We start from the raw sequence: 7,921 nt of genomic DNA on the forward strand, positions 1-7,921 counted from the left end.
CCAAGCCTTGCTTTTAAATCCGCCTCAGTCTTGATCTACATGTCTCCATCCGGGCGGCTTAAAAAGTAGAATCTCACCGTGGTGACTAACGTTCTCCGTGATCCTTGCAATTGAGCATGATACCAATCCGTGTACTTCGAGGTGAAGCGTGAAACCTTATTGAACCTTGTGCACCAGCTCTGAGTACGAGCCATTTCCCTCTTACTCTTAAAGCCGCAGAGAGCTCTAAGCTGGCCATCTGTTTCTAGCAAACCATATTCAAGTGAATAAGTAAAGTTATAAGTTAAGGATTGTACCCACTTGAAGCTTATATTAGGTAGTAATGGCCTTGGGATAGGTATTTTTGGTGGTTCTGCAAGTTCCATTTCTTTGTGCTCTTCTGTGAATTCCTCCACTTCTTTGCAAAGATCTTCAATTGTATCTGTGTCCTGGTCAAAGTCTTCTATGTCTTCCTCATCACTTGAGTCATAGATTGGAGGTTGAGAGAAATCTACCTCCGCATCATCTTCATATTCACTTGGAGAAGATTCTTCGATCTCAGAGAATTCACTTGCGGATGCAAGTTCATCACCAAAAGAGCTAGGCTTGTGACTATCATCATCAAGGGAATTTGCTTCTTGGATTATTCCATCTGATTCCTCATAAACGACTTGCCTTGGAGATTGTACAGTATCCTCCTTAGCGTCAACTATAGCATCCTGGACGGAGTTTTTCTCAATTCTGGATTCCCATGGAAGTTCAGCATCTCCTAGGTCTTCAACCAACTCTTCTTCTTGAACAAAGACAGCTTCTTCTAATTGTTCTAGTACAAATTCATTCTCTATCTTGTCCACTGGAGTTTCTGGTATCTCCTTCATGCTACGCTCTTCATTGGGCTGCCCACATGGAGCTGTGGCTGATCCTTGTGTATTTGAGCGCCTAGAAGCCCATTGAATTATCGCTTGCTCCAGTTGTTGAATGGTTGTTTGAAATTTAATTACTGTTTCCTTTAGGCGAGTCTCTGCTTCTTGGGTTGCTGGACTTGGACATGATACAAAGGAAAGTGGTGGTGATTGGGAGTGATTGGATTGGTATTGGGGTAAGGAAGGATCATATGGTGGCGAATGGTGAAGAGAAGCTTGTGAGTGTGGTGGTTCGAGGTTATGTTGAAAGGATGGTTTATGTGCACGGGGTGGGGCTTGTTGGTAGTTACAAGGTTGTCCACCATGTCTTTCAGCTGGGTATGCACTGTAGAATGGTCTTTGTCCAGGATATCTCGGAGGGTGTTGCTGCCAAAAGGGTTGATTAGATCCTCTTGGTTCCATCCATCCTTGATTGGTCTGACCTTGATGCACATTCCTACTGTAACTTCTATTTCCTTTAACAATATTAGAACCAAACTCAAAGCGAGAGGGGTGAAAGTTCATAGTAGCAAATAAAGATAAAAAGGAAAAACAAAAATAAATAAACAAGCAAAAGAAAAAATATTTACAATAACCAATAATAAGGCACACGTTAGCAGTTCCCCCGCAACGGCGCCATTTTGACGTTAAGGATTTTTACCAGTAAAGAGATTCATAGAAACAGTTGCGTTGTAGATATAGTCTCTAAACCGACAAAAATCCCTTCGTACAAACGTTTTGGGTGTCACAAGTAACAAACCCCTTTAGAAATTGTTAACCGAGTATTCAAACATCGGGTCGTCTTCTCAAGGAACTGCGAGGAAGTATGTTCTTATTATTGGCTATAAAGGTTGTAATTGGGGTTTAGAAGATGAGAAGCAAGTAATTTAAATGACAAGTAAAGTAAATGGCAATTAAAATAAATAAATACTATAAAGCATACTTTTGGCAAGGTAAGAGAAGTTGGAGGTCCAACGTAGTTATCTCTCTCAACTATAATGAAAGTTGAATCTAAACTCCACTTGGTCAACCTTTACTAGGGCAAAGGAAAGTCAAGGGACTAATTAAATTGACCTTTGAATCCTATTTATTTCCTAAGAAAAGGTTGGGATTACTTAAGTTCAGCTCAATTAGCAAGATAACGATTATCAATTATGTTGAGTTTAATAACTGTTGAGTTACTGAATTCTTAACCAGGACCAAAAGGGGAAAAAGTAAAATTGCTGGAATAATAAAAATGTCCTTAGATGGGAAGCAATGGTAACTTAAATTAAAGAGAACAATTATAACCTGAAAATACCTCAATTATCATTAATTCAAATAACAGTCTGTAACATGGAAGAATTCATAAATCCAATTATAAAGGTAAATAGCCAACTCAGATACTGAAATAAATAGATAAAGTAAAAGGGAAGTTTAAAACAAAGAAATATAAAACCTGGATCGAGAGTCACTCTTAAAGCAAGAAAAAATCCTAAATCCTAAGAGAGAGAGGGGAAGATCTCCCTCTCAACTAAATCTAAATCATTGAAAAAAATAAAATATGCGAGCTCCCCTTGAATGGGTGCATTCCCACACTTTATAACCTCTTGGTCTATGCTGTCTATACTTGGATCTGGGCCAAAAAGGGCTTCAGAATTCGCTGGGGGCGTATTCTGTAAATTCGGATACATGGCCTCTGTCACGCGTCCGCGTGGATCACGCGGTCATGTCATTCGGAGCTTTTCCTTGCCACGCGGTCACGTCAGTCATGCGACTGCATCATGTACGTTCTGCTTAAGGCGCGTGGTCGCGTCAGTCATGCGGCCGCGTCGCTGCATCTTCGCTTCTGGCACGCGATCGCGTCATCCATGCGATCGCGTGGATACCAGTTTCCTTAAAGCTTCGTTTTACTTTCTCCTTTCATTTTAGTATGTTTCCTTTTCCATCCTTTAAGTCATTCTGCCTTAGAAAATCTGAAACTACTCAACACACTAATCATGGCATCGAATGGAAATAAAGGTAATTAAATTAATTAATTTTAAAGCTTAGGAAACATGTTTTTCATTTACATCACATAATAAGGAAGGGAAAGTAAAACCATGCAATTAATGTGAATAAGTAGGTGAAGGATTGTATAAATCACTCAAATTAAGCACAAAAGAACTCATGAAATATGGGTTTATCAGTCACCATTGCTTCTTATTCACAAAATGGTTTACCCAGGGTTGGTGAGACAGTTTTATGCAAATCTGAGATATATTGATGGCAGCCTTCACTCCTATGTGAAACGGGTGCATATCACTCTGAATGCTGAGACAATTGCTTCTGCCCTTGGTTACGTTGATGAAGGGCCGAAGGTTTACATGAGTGATAAATGGGATTCACATGTTGGGGTTGCATACAAACAAGTTCTTCATCAAATCTGTGAAAATCTCTTTGGACTGGATGGAACCGTTCCTACTCACAAGGCTTTGAGCCCAACCAACTCCCTGCTGCACCGCATCATAACTCACATTCTCACTCTTCAAAGTGGTTCTCATAACAGGGTAACCGTATCTGACTGTCTCATAATATTTGCTCTTGTTACTTCATCTTCCATTTCATTTAGTTATCTAATGATTAGACATATGTGGGAGTCTGTAAAGAGTACAAAAAAGGCTAATTTACCTTATGGAATGTTTCTCACGTGCATCTTTGAGTACTTTAAGGTAGATTTAAAAAATGAGGATGTAGAGAACAAGGTCTCTATGATCAAAGGAGGCGGGGCTGTTAAAAAGGGAAAGAAATCTATAGCCTCTGATGATGACTTTGAGAGCCAGCCAGAATCCTCAAAAGCAACCGAGTCCCTAAGAGACATTCTCACAGAATTCTCAAACATGTCCGAGCTCATGGTTCAATTTCACAAATCTGCTCGCAAACTTGCATATGAAAATGAGACGGCCTGGAAGAAATGCCAAGAAAGGGTCGGTTTAATGCTTGAAAGCCTTGATGATGAAGCTGGTAGTGAAGCAGGGGCTGAGGGATCTGACTTTAATCTTTCTGATGATTAAACTTATGTTTACTGTTTGATATTGGCACTTAGGCTCAATTCAGTACTTTGTTTTGGCTTGTTTCTGTTGGAACACTAACTCTGTGATACTTTGTAGACACTTTTTATATTTTGCATATTATGCTTCCATGTTAAATCCTTCTTGCAGGTGCCCCTTTAATGATAAAAGGTGGAGAAAGTGCTGAAAATTGAAATGAAAAATAGGGATGAACATGGAACAGGGGATGAAATTTACGTTTGAAAATTCATGATCATCCTTGTTAAAAGGATACATTTGATATTGCATGTTGATATTGCTTTTGGTTCACTATGATTACTGCTGCTGGAAATGCATTTGGCATTTAGTTTATAATGATTTAGCAATGCATTTGTTTTGATTACATGGATGACTGGTTGTTAATTAACCTTGATGAATGTGCATGATTATATTACTCTGTTTCATCATGGTTAATATGCTTGATACTTTTGGCAGTTCCTTAAACTATGTAACAACTGCCATGTTTTGATCATGTGTGCTTCAAAATATTTTTTCCATAATCTTGCTCTGATATCCTGTCTGGGAAAAATATTTGAATAATTTTTGAGCAACAATTTTTTGATGTGTGTAAAGGTTTGAGCAGAAAATCAATTTATTGATAACAAATGAGTTTTAATTATCATCCAATTCTGCTCATAAATCAAGCATTCAACATTTTCAAAATTAATATGTTGAATAACATTGTTACTTGAAGCTTGATTAAAATTGTTACAGGTTAGTGCTTCCCTTAGTAAAAAATGGCATATATTAAGGGGGAGCCATGTGACAATTTGAAAAGGGGAGAAATTCAAATTCAAAGGGAGTATACTTTACTCAATCTTTAAATTTCTTTCCATTTCAATTTTAATAATGTTTGTCATCAAGGGGGAGATTGATGAGTTTGGAAAACTCAAATTTAATTTTGATGACGAACAAACATTATTGAAATATTTGATTAACAAAATTATTAATTTGATTCTCATTTAACATATGTTAATTAATAATTTTGTTGCAGGTTCTAAATTGGGCCGAAATAAAAAGAAATGTTGCTAGCCCAATGATTAAAATATTCAGCATTAATATGAGTTAGTTTCTTGTGGCTGAATAATTTTCTTGGTCCAAAATGATTTTGGTTGCTTCAAGCCCAATTGTGTTATATGCTTAAGATCCAATGCTTGATCTAAAATCTATCAGGAAAGCAAATGTTATTATTGGGCCAGATTAAATGTTGTTGCAACCAAGCCCAATTTTATATTTGATGAAAGTTCCTCGTGCATGATCCGAAACCAAAGAAGAAAGAAAGCAAAATTGCTTTCAACGGATCCAAGAATTCAAACATGTGATGGATTCCAAAATTCATTCAATTGCCATTTATTGCATGGGAACTATGAGAGAGAATTTGACAAGTTGACATGATGGGGATTAGCATTGCTACACGCTACTCCACCTAAGGGAAGTAAAAGTAATTCACTTTAATTAATTTACTCAGATGCACTTGATTGATTTTCTTCATACTTTCTTCTCTCTCATTTCTTTCTCTGCTTCGGTTATTGTCCAAGAAACCAGGAAAGCAAAATGGAGCTACCAAAGTGAAGGAAGAACACTCTACAAGACCATCACAATGATGGCAAGAAAACATAACAAAATAAAAGTGTGCTGTGGCTGAGATTTTCACCAAATATGGTTAGATTTGGTGAGGTAGACTCAAGCTCTTCATGCTCAAAAAGGAAGAAGAAGATTCGGCCAGCAAGGAGGAGACTCTTGGAGGCATGGCTTGTCTTTGATTCTGCTCAACCACCACAGGAAGTAGCTAGAGTGGCGAAGTGATGGAAGAGGCAAAGATTGAAGCAGATGAAGTCATCATCATCATGAAGCATCAAGGGCTAGAAATCCATCTTGGAGAGCAATCCAAGGATGGAGAGCTCGGATTGATGAAGAGTGATGACCAAGGAAGGACTAGAGGTAATTGCATGTTGGTTATTGCATGATTATCTCTTCTCTTTATGTGTGGCCGAACCGGATCTGTTTCTTGAAGGAAAAAGAAAATGGCTTGGGTGTTTGGCTTCAAGTGTGAAGGCTTCTCTCTTCTATAAAAAGAGTGAACAGTCACGGTTTGAAGCAAGGAGTTAGAAGTAAGCAGTGAGAGTGAAAGGCACAGGATTCTCAGAGCTACCTAAGCTTACAGATTTTCTTCTCCTTCAATGTATTCTGTTTAGTATTTTTCTGTTTAATTTTGTCATGTCTTGAGTCTCATGGAAAAAGGCAAACAGTGAGGTTTGTATGAAAAAACCATAGAGCGGAAAAAGGCAGAGAGTGCAAAATTAAAAGAAAAAGCCATAGATGTCCTTAGAGTTCCTTTGTACATCTGTGTTGTGTTTCATGATTCTGTGAGAATCCCCTTGTAAGTTGGGTTAGCACTTTACAGTCTGTAATCAAGAAGATTATAGTGAAATTCCATCATGGTTGTGATGGAGACTGGATGTAGGCTGCACTGCACTTAGCAGCTAAACCAGGATATATCTGGGTGTAACTTTCTCTCTTCTCTACCACAATTCTGTTTCTATTGCACAGGAAGTCAAACTGAAAAATATCTCGTGCCAAGTGACGAGACAAAAAGAAAAGTCTCGTGCCAAGTGACGAGATAAAAATAAAAGTCTCGTGGCTAGGGACGAGACAAAAATCAAAAAGTCTCCTGAGGTTATCTCAAAGGTCAGCAAGTGTTACTAAGCAAAAAAGGGGGCTAAGATTCAATCCCCCCTTCTTTTAGCCACTGAAACCATCAATTCTAGATAATCCAAGAGCTCTATCAAACAGTACAAACTCTTAAAGGCCGGGTCTCTCCAAAGAGCATATCACCCGAAACACGCAAGTCAAGCAACCTCCAGGCATAGTTGTCAGAACCGAACCGGTGATCAAACTGGTCAGGTTATTGGGTCACTGGGTCATTGGTTCCACTGGTGGGTCACTGGTTGAACCGATTGACCCGGTCCTATGTAAATAAAAAATAAAATATAGTCAAAAATTTAAAATTAAAATTTAAAATACATATTTTCACTAACATTTTAAAAATATCTAGCTATTCTAAAACAATATGAAACAGGAACAATAAGTATTTTGTTAATTTTACTCTATCATAAATATTTTTATTTTTTATATTAAAATAACTATTATTTTTGAATTTTAATAATTTATTAATTAGTTTATATCTATTATACTATTATATACTACAAGTATTTATTGAAAATAATATTAATAGATATTATATAATTATAAAAAAATAAATGAGTTTATAACTAAAATTAAAATAAATTAAATAGAAGTAAATTATTTGCTGAAAGATATTTATATATATATATATATATTAATTTGCATATATATTGATAACAAGCTCAACAGCCTGGTGGTTGTGAGTATCATGTTTTTCCTTGAGGATGGGGTTCAAACCCCAACTTTAACATTTTGGAAAAATCTTGAAACTGAAGCGGTTCGGTCGAACCAGTCTTACCGAGTTTGACCGGTTCATTCCGGGTTTGACCGGTTCGCACCGGTTCATTACCTTATCCGATCAGATCATCGGATCGGACCGACTTAGGGTCTGATTCACCGGTTTTCCAGTTGAACCGGCTAATCTGGTCCGGTTTTGCTAACAGTGCCTTCAGGAGCCGATCACGGCGAGAAATCAAGAACGAAAGATTGCCCGACCAGCGTCATGGAAAACACTGAAATTGCAGTGTTTTCTAGGAACCAGAGCGCCACCCCATTCGTCGAGAGGATCCTAAAGGCTAAGTTACCTAAGGGTTTTGACAAATCAACCGATATGAAATACGATGACACAAAAGATTCCCAAGAACACCTAACGGCCTTTGACGTTAGGATTATTGCCAGTAAAGAAGTTCATAAAAACAGTCGCGTTGTAGATATAGTCTCTAAACCAACAAAAATCCCTTCGTGCAAACGTTTTGGTTGTCACAAGTAACAAACCCCTTAAAAATT

The sequence above is a fragment of the Arachis ipaensis genome, chromosome B10 (genome assembly GCF_059453495.1).
Source record: "Arachis ipaensis isolate K30076 ecotype BB chromosome B10, ASM5945349v1, whole genome shotgun sequence".
Taxonomy (NCBI): Eukaryota; Viridiplantae; Streptophyta; class Magnoliopsida; order Fabales; family Fabaceae; genus Arachis; species Arachis ipaensis.